A 9,927-nucleotide genomic window follows, 5' to 3' on the forward strand; every position below is an offset into this window, starting at 1 on the left:
TGGTAGGAAAAAAATTGTTTTTTTTGTTTGAGTTAAAAACTTGGTCCAATATTTTGTAAAAAAAGATTTGCCACTTACCAATACAAGTTAAAGCCAATTGCGTTACATTATTCTATTTAAAACTGATTTTTTTGGAAATTCAGTTGTTAAGTTCATTAACTCATTTTTTGTGAAAGTATCTCTTGAAAACGTGATTGCCATTCAAACTTAGAAAATTAATGGTGATTCATTTTTCTTTGAAAGCATTTTCGAAAAGATCTCGTTTTATATTTTAGTTGTAAAAGTCATTTTGTTTGAGTCTGTGGTTTTCGAAAGTTGCTTACGGGGACCTAAAGTCGACTAAACGACATAAGAACCGTTGTCCTAAGATGTCTAATTCTAATCATAAGGATTTTCCGCTATAATATGAGTTGAATACACATAATTATATACAAATAAGATCATACATATACGGAAATAAATTGAAACAAGGGGCGTACCAAGCCCCTAGTGGCCATTTTCACCCACGGTTGGGCCTTCTGCACTCCTCGCTATTGTTTTCTTCCTGGACTCGATCTTAATTGAATGGAGGTCCTGTTGGGCCTTTGGCCCAACAAGAGGCTGGTCTGGACCTAAATGGTCATGCAAGTGGAGGAGTTAAAGAAAAAGGGGACCCGGTTAGTATATAAACGCTGAACTTATCACTAAAATAATAAAGACTATGCATGGTATATAAAAACACGAAAGAAAGAAAGAAAAATAAAGTACCCGCATTGTTCTATACTTGCCCCTCTTCTCCTCGAACGAGTCTGCCTTGGTTGGGGATTTAGCCATGGCATGAGACAGAGTCCTGGCCTTATATCCTTGATGTCGAACAAGTTCCAAGGGGCTTCAAAGAAACCCAGGCATGGCTAACACCAAGAAGGCCTAGACGACCCCAAACTCATACAAATAAACAACCAAGTGCCATACTATAAAAGGAAACATTGATATAAAAATAGTAACAACACATTAAGTGAGACTAGATAACCAACAAATATAAGCAAATAATGAGGGGAAAGTTCAGCTTCATAATTAAAGGTAATGTAGGCAACTGCTATAAAAGGAACACAGATGATGATCACTCAAAACCATGGATTTATTAAGGTAATCATAAAAAATAAAAAAAAATAAAAAATAGTAGACTGGAACACTTCAGTTGCATCAAAACAGGTTCAAGGGATTTCATAGTCCAATACCAACTGGTCTCTTTTCAGGCAGGTACTAAACCCAAGACCTCTCATAAGAGACAGATCCCAAATTTCCAAGTTAAAAAAAAAAATAGCCTATCCTACTTGTTTGTTAAGGTTCAAGGACCAACTGTCCAGTGGAAACAAAGCTGATTATACCAGTCCAATTGAAGGCATTCATCTTATCCCAATCAAATTCAAGATTTACTTACAAACAAGTCCAGAACAAAACACAGTATTTTCAGAGGAAAGAAAGAAAAGAAAATCCAGGAGGACCTCATAGATGGCCCAAGGCTCATGGCCAACTTTAAAACTTTTAGAATACATATTCAGAACTGGTACCCCTTAACACTACTCCTCTTTATTAACACAACGCAGACTGATACATAAAGCAAAAACCTGAATTAATAAACATGTGAACTTTGAAAGAACTTTACTAAGGGGAGGGAAGTCTCAATGGACAAGCCAACTTAAACAATCTGTCAACTACTCTGATTCCTGAAAATGGGTGTTCCTTCAACATATTTTAATAATCCAAAGTTTTCTCAAAGAACAGAAGAGGGAGAAGGGAAAGAAAGAAATGAATTGACAGCATGATAACAGCTTTTGCAAAATAAAGAGACCAAACATCATACAAGGGACAAGCCTAAACCAAACAGACCAAGTGGCAAATTTTAAACATCAGTCATGGGTGAAGTGAATTAAAAAATAGACAAGGCCATATAGCCAACAGCAAAGCAAATGACACACACATAACACACTTAACTCTCAGTATCTCACAGATGAACTCAGGCTCTCATAGCACAACCATTAGCCCCCTCCCTCCAATTCTCCTTTTTACGCATAACCAATTTCAAACAAACAAGGCTTAGGAACCTACAAACCTTTCAGACCAAAAGGATTTTTTCAAAAAAGGGGACCAGGGTAGGGATCACATGACACTCAGACTGGACAAGTATTTGCAGTAGCTTATTTGGTTCGAGGTGTATCTTTCTTTCCCTGTTAATTAGGTTGTTCTCCCCTACCCGAGGCCTTTGTGAGTCCCACGATTATGAGGGGAAGGTCCAAGAAAATAGAAGTAAGAGTTTCAGGCCCCTGAAAGGGAAACAGGATAGGGTGGGGTCATTACCTCCTCATCTCCTTTTCCTGAGCCTTCTTTCAGCAAAAAGGGATCCTAGGCCCTACTGGTCACTACCTCCAGTTCATGCCCAGGCTCACCTTTTACTCTCCTAAAACCCTTTCCCCCATCCTAATGTCCTTACCCTAATCATCCAGTGACAACACTAGAGGCCTTTGACAGGTTTACAAACATTCAGCCCTGTCATAACTTCCCACTGACAGACTTATGAAGCTATGGTCCAGGTCTAAAGGATCTTTATGACCAAAGCTAGTTATAAATACTGGTAACAATCTTTTCATAAATACACAACAAGAAATAGCAAACTAACTGATTCATGAGGACTATGTTCAAGTTTTAGAGGCCTTTGTTATCAAATCCAAATGTAAATACTGAGAAAAGACCCTCTTATGACATATAGCACACGATAACAGGCTGGTTAAATCATGAGACTATGTCAAAGTTATATAAATGAGCCTTGGTTATCAAGTTAAGATATGATGCACTGCGAACAAGCATTTCATGGGCACATAATAGGTGGGAACAAACTAGTCTTCCCTGACAACTTCAAACTAAACTCAAAATGAGGGAAGAGATACTTTGTTTTTTGATCACATTGTAGGTCACAGGAAAGGGCACACATGTTCTGTTCATCAGGATGAATCTACACAAAGAAACAATCAACAGATTTTAATACAATCATTTTAGCCTTATTACCACTTTCTTTAAAGGAAACTCACCTCTTAATGTCAAGGAAAACAGCACAGTGTCCAGTAACAGACCACACAAGGACAAGTTTAGGCAACATTTGCAACAAAATACCAGAGATCTTACCATCCTTCTTTCTTTTATCCTTTATTTACCTTGTATTGTAACTAGGTGACAAGTTCTTAAAGAAAAGGTTTTCCTGCACATAGCCCTGGCCCATGGACCACACACGCATGCATACATACCTAGCCAAGACTATCAACACTAAAATCCTTTCTGTGTCTCTTTTATCAGAAACCATACTCCATCTGCTAGGTGAGAACAAGCACATAATGATTATCTCCCTTAACCAACCTGTTAAGCTAAGTGATTTGTCCCTTTCTCTTCATTAAACATAGGCCGCTAAAGTTGTCCTGAACCTAACTTATTATAGCAACCTTTAGAGAAATCTTTTAGAATTAATCACATCACAGCCACTCACTCCACATGTTCTACTCAGGGGCAGTCTAAACAGATTTCCACATTTTTTACCACAAGCAGAAACAACCACACAAAAAAACACAGCTAAGTGAGGCACCTTGATCAAGTTAAAGCTCTTCCCCCCAGAGTCACCCCCTTTTAAAACCTTTGTTTCAATATACCTTATTACAGCCCCAAGGTGCCAAGTTTTATCAAATAGGAAAGGCCTAGGTGAGACAACAAGAATCAGACTAAACAAGTTGCCAAGTGAAACAAGTAAGAATCCACAAAAAGCACACATGGCATTTACCAGTTTTGGAATCAAAACACCATTAGAGAACAGATATGGTCTGACCAGGTCCAACACCTGACAACTTCAACTTTCAAACAAACCAAATTATTTAAGAGAAGGCAATATGATACCTAAACTGGATGCACTCCTTATTAGATTTTTCAATCTCTTTAACAAGTCTATGAACAGGTAAGACACTAGCAAACAGGATGAGGCTCAACATGATGAGCTTTTACTACCTGTGACACATAACCACATCAAACAAGCAATAATTACGTTGGGTTTACACATAGGTAAGCTTAACTTTCCAATGACACTTGTGATCAAACAGGACAAACCATGGTCAACTGGTTCAGGACATCAAACTCCCAACTAACATATAATCACATAGGTCAAACAATGACCAGACTTGACTCAGCACAACAAGCTTTTAACATGACAGGACCTCACTCTTCCTATGACACATGTGATCAAGCAAGACAAACTATAATCCAATGAATTCAAGACATCAAACTTCCAATCAACATGTCACCATATGGAACAAGCAATGACCAGGCAAATCAAGTTGCTCAAAAGAACATGTGACTTCAAACTAGCCTTATGAACATAATTTTATTACATGAGATACACAGGACTAGACCATTCCTAATTTCAACAGACCCATCTTGACGTTAATTCATAACACAAGACTTATACTAAGCAGTACACTAGCATGAACCTAACCCCAGACCTTTACATAGAACACTAAAAAAAAATTAGACAGTCATGATAAAGCATGAAAGTTCAGAAGGAAATCCACATTAGGCAAATTCTCTCAACTCAGACTATGGTCCGAAGTCACATTCAAAGGTCTGCAATCACAACTGAACATCCAAAGGTGCAAGTATGGAAGCTAAATAGAAATCTAAGTGAGGCAGGTTCATCAGCTTAGTATTATAGCCTATGTTAGTTATAAGGAAAAAGAAACAACTAGTCATATAAAGCATGAACAAAATTCAGACTAAGAAACTGAGTCCAAAAACAATCTACTCAGCTTGAAAAATTGTTCTATAACTCCCATGAGACTCCTCTAAGTGAGCAAAATGCAGACAAGATCAAAAGGGAATCACAACAAGTACATCAGGTTTGAGCTTTGTTTTGAACTACAAGCAATTACATGGACTAGGCATAATGTGGACACAAAACTAAAGGAAAAGGAATGAACCAAGCATATTGACTTAAACATCTGCCCTAAACCATACACATACCTTAACAAGGGATAGTACCAACAGAACCAAGATATAAGGATGGCAAGCTACTACACTAAACTCACACCTCATCATAGACCTTACCATTATGCTATCTAGACACCACCAAATAGGAACTAAACATAAAGAACAATAACTACTTAATCTTCATCATAAAACTCTCACATTATCCTATTAACTAGGCACCATATAAGCAGAGTTCAAGTAAGAAAGAAATGGACTAAAATGCTATTTTAAACAGAATCCCATCAACTAAACTAAATTGAACACAATATAAATAAGAAAGCAATAAACTAAAGTACAACCTTAACTAGAATCTTATGAACTAAACAAGACATAAAATAAGAAAAGGCATTAAACTAAAAGGTATTTACCTTTTGTGAGAGCAATCGGGGCACAAGCGATGGATTAGGAAGCCTTTATGTTCCAACTCCAAACTTAGGCCACCACCAACACCAACAACAATAAAAATATGAATTTTAGAACTGGAAACTTAAAGAAACTTAAGCTTAAAATGAAAATTTTGACTTTGGAACTCTTAAGACTAAAAATGGCAAATTTTCAGTCTATATGTGGTTTCCAACTCTCTTACTCGAATGAATGGGGGTTTCTATTTATAGAAACCCCAGAATGGTTTTGAGACCTACTACCACTGATGTGGGACTTGCAAATTTTAAGCAAGTCCTACTCACAAATTCAAATGTACAGTTATTCAAGGTGTAACAATGAAATCAATGGCTTACAGGCCTCTATATTAACAATAATGGCAGAAAAAATGAAAAATGAAGGGATTGTACCTTTAAGGGTTCGTTTGGCCCGAATTTATGGAGAGAAAGATGAAGCATTAATGGCTTCGCCTTCTCTCCTCACGCCACTAGCCAAATATGATGGGACATGACCGAGCATAGGTGGGGTAGGTGGTGGAAACAGGAGGCGGCGCTAGGGTTTCACCCTAGCCGCCTCTCTTCTCCTTTATTTTCAAATAGACCCCTAGGGTCTTTTTTGTGAACGGATGAGAGGAGTATAATACTCCCTCCCCTTTAATCCTTTAACGGACCGGGTCTTGGTCCTTATTGTACTGGGCTTGGTCCTTTATTTTCTGAAAAAGGAGCTGGGCCTATTCCCTTGATATACATATATACATATATTGTATATGCACCATGTATATTGGTATATACATGCTGTATATACATATATATGCATAAAAGGTCGGGAGAGGGGGGGGGGGGGGGGACATAAACTAGTAAATAAATAAGTAAAGACAAACTAATTATTAGTCCCTCAGGACTTAAAATAAATTAAAACATGACTCATAAATAAAATGAAAAAACATTTTGCAGATACTGCTTTGAATTAATCAAATAAAAGGAAAATTAATCAACTATGCAAATGCACACAGAATCAAGATTTAAAGGGTAAAAATGATCAATTCTTTCAATTACTCAAAATACCTTGGACAGTAAAATGGAATAAAATCATCTATTAATCTAATATTCCTTGATTTAATTAATGAGACAAATGATTATCAAAAAGGGTTTTCTTGCCCTTTTGATTAATTTCAATAATAAAAGAAAATTCTTCGAATATAATTAATTCCTATAAAAATTAAAATTACCCTGGAGACTTCTTTATGAATTTAAAAAGCTCAGATATTATCCCAAATAATTTCATAAAAATTTACCTAGACCCTTTAGGGTACGCAATCGATTTTATTTACTGTCTAAGGACTCCGACTACTTAAAATAAATTACCGAAGGTCAAAAATTAGGTATCACTAACATTGGCAATTATGATGAAACGACGGATCTGCAGGAGCATCTCATGGCTTACACAATGGCGGTGAAGGGCAACAACTTGAAAGAGAAGGAATTCGAGTCCGTTCTGATAAAAACAATTGGTGAGACTCTTGCCCGAGGGGCTATGACATGGTACGCCCAACTATTGGAGCATTCAATTGCCTCTATTGCCATGCTGGCTGATGCATTCATCAAAGCCCATGCCGATGCTAAAAAAGTGAAAACCAGGAAGACAGATATCTTCCGCATCGTATAGGGATAATCTGAGCGCCTCCGTGACTTTGTTACACAGTTCAGAAGGAACGTATGCTTTTGTCTGTTGTACCCAACGAGTGGGCAGCTGAGGCATTCACCAAGGGATTAAACCCCTTAAGTTCGGATGCTTCCCAAAAGCTCAAAGAGAACCTCATGGCGTTCCAGGCTACTACCTCGGAGGAAGTGGACAATAGATATGAGTCGAAAATGACTTACTGGGGGCTTCCGCGGTAAATCCCTCTGCCAAGACAGACAAAGGTTTCGAGCTAAATTGGAATTCATCGAATAATCAACTCCAACCATACCCTCCTCCAGAGACATCCAGTGGTGGGTCAGGCTATCGATCGGTAGAGTCACCGCATGTAAACGATAAGGTGAATCTCGAAAAGAACGATCGCAGGATGCAGCCCAAGACTAATCCTTCTGGGACCGCGCTAAAAGGGTCAAAATATCCAAAGCTTGTAAATTATAACTTCATCGTCAGCGAAGCCAAATGGTGTTCTTGCTGAAGTCCCATCCGGCGTAACGCCCTCCTAGGTCGTTACGGTCGGATCCTAGTACTAGAGACCAGGCGGTTTGGTGCGAGTTCCATGGGACCTCAGGGCATAAGACCACAGATTGCTGACACCTCTAGGAGGAAGTAGCCAACATACTCGCCAAGGGTCATCTGCAGGAATATCTTAGTGAAAGGGCAAAAAATTACTATGTTAAAGTCGGATCAGAAAGAGAAAAAAGTGCACCCCCGCTTTGTCACACGCCATTAATATGATTTTCGGTGGATCTATGATCACTGGGACTAGCTTCATCGCTTCAAGAAAAATGAAGATCTCGGTAACACGGGAAAAAAAAAAACTCAAGACTTCCCAAAGGAAGACTTGACTACTTTCTCTGATGAGGATGCAACATGCATTACTTTACCTCACAATGACACCTTGGTTGTGACCGTGCTTATTGGCAATTGCCGAGTGAAGCGTTTAATGGTTAATACGGGGAGCTAAGCAAATATTCTATGCTGGTAAGTAGTAGAGGAGACGGACCTCCTAGAGAAAATCATACCGGCAGCAAGGACCCTTCCTGGCTTCAATATGTCCAGCGAAACAACTAAAGGTGAGATAGAATTACCAGTGGAAGCCGGAGGAGTCACCAAGGTGAAAAAGTTCTATGTAATCGACGGCGATATGTAATACAATTAAATCTTTTTGAGGCCATGGATCCGCGACACGAAGGCAGTCCCTTCAATATTGCATTTGTTGCTCAAATTTCCAACCCTAGAGGGGATTCGGCAAATTCGGGGAGAGAAGCCAGCGTCGAAGTCCAGCTATACCTGACGAATAGCAATTACAAAATTTGGAACCCGCATCAACTGTAGCTCAGCAAGTTCCGTTGGAGAATGAAAATGATGTGGGATCGGAAGAGGTTGAAGATAAGTACGGAGTCCCAAGACACTTCCAGCCTCCCGACGCCTCAAATGCCACTAAGTCTACAACTGAGGAGCTCGAACAAATCGCCTTGCATCCGGATCAACCCGAACGGAAGGTATATCTGGGCACGAGGATGATCCCGGAGCTCAGGGAGGTAATACTTAATTATTTGAGAGATAAACCGTGATTGTTTTGCCTGGTCCCATAAGGATATGATAGGTGTACCCTCGGACATGGCAACACATAAGCTCGGGCTGGACCTCAGTTTTTTACCGATTCGCCAGAAGTTGCGACCTATTACTGAAGTCCGAAATAGGTTTATCAAAGAAGAGGTATCTCATTTGTTGAATATAGGATCTATTCGGGAAGTGAAATATCGGATTGGTTGGAAAAAGTAGTTATAGTACCACAAAAGGGCAATAAATTAGAATGTGCATAGATTTTAAAGACCTAAATAAAGCATGTCTAAAGGATTCATTTCCGGTTCCGAGCATCGATCAAATGATCGATGCCATGTCCGGTCATAAAGTAATGAGTTTCCTTATGTTTACTCTAGGTATAACCAAACAAGGATGCACCCAGAGGATCAAGAGAAAACTTCTTTCATCACCAATTTTGGTACTTATTGTTGTAATGTTATGCCTTTTTGTTTAAAAATTGCGGGAGCCATTTACCAGAGGCTTGGAGGCAGAATGTTCGAGCGATAGATAAGGGAGACGTTAGAAGAATATCTTGATAAAATTTTAGTTAGGAGTCTCCCTACTGGGGACCATCTAAGTCGTTTACAGGTAATAATGATTCTGGTGGAAGTGAGTACTCCCAGTCCAAGGTCTGATTGCGCCCAAGAGTAACCCAATTCAAAAGCAATATTGGTGTAATTGGATTTGCTAGAAGAACACAGGGATCTGGCATATGTTCGGATGATCGCCCGAAAGCAGTGGATGGAACGTTATTACAACCGCGTGCTAACCCCCGACATTTTAAGCATAGGGACTTGGTACTTCAGAAGGTGATGTTACGCCCTATTTTGAACGGGTCCAAGATAGTTTGCAACTTCACGGTTCTTCTGACTGGTTTTAAAAGGGTTAGAGTCGCCACCTTATTTTTTTAGGAAAATCAGGAAACCTATATGTATTTGTGTGTCTACTCTATTTTTAGTCCACGAAACCTATAAGATTCTAGATAAGGGTTTTATTTACTCCGAGGGGAAGGTATTAAGCATCCTTCAGAGCCTGCCCAAAGACAGTCCTTAGACTTAGTTTAACTGAACACTAGAGGGGGATTATCTATCTGTTTATCATTATTATTACCTGTTTTCAAAATGATATAACTTCATGAAAAGCTACACTAGGTGATAATATCCTAAGTATATACAATGTATAAAAATATATTTATATCAAGTATTCATAAAGAATGTATAGTAA

The 9,927-nt window shown here is 38.8% G+C and overlaps 1 long non-coding RNA gene across 1 annotated transcript; it reads right to left on the minus strand.

Moving 5' to 3' along the window:
• Positions 1-2,560: 2,560 nt before the first annotated feature.
• LOC132642663 (uncharacterized) lies at positions 2,561-6,062 on the minus strand. Its single transcript, XR_009583291.1, has 3 exons — positions 5,829-6,062; positions 5,406-5,468; positions 2,561-4,023 (listed from the first exon to the last, which is right to left on the minus strand). It is a non-coding gene; the product is annotated as an uncharacterized LOC132642663 (long non-coding RNA).
• Between the last annotated feature and the right edge of the window lie 3,865 nt (positions 6,063-9,927).

Source organism: Lycium barbarum, chromosome 5, assembly GCF_019175385.1.
Source record: "Lycium barbarum isolate Lr01 chromosome 5, ASM1917538v2, whole genome shotgun sequence".
Classification (NCBI taxonomy): Eukaryota; Viridiplantae; Streptophyta; class Magnoliopsida; order Solanales; family Solanaceae; genus Lycium; species Lycium barbarum.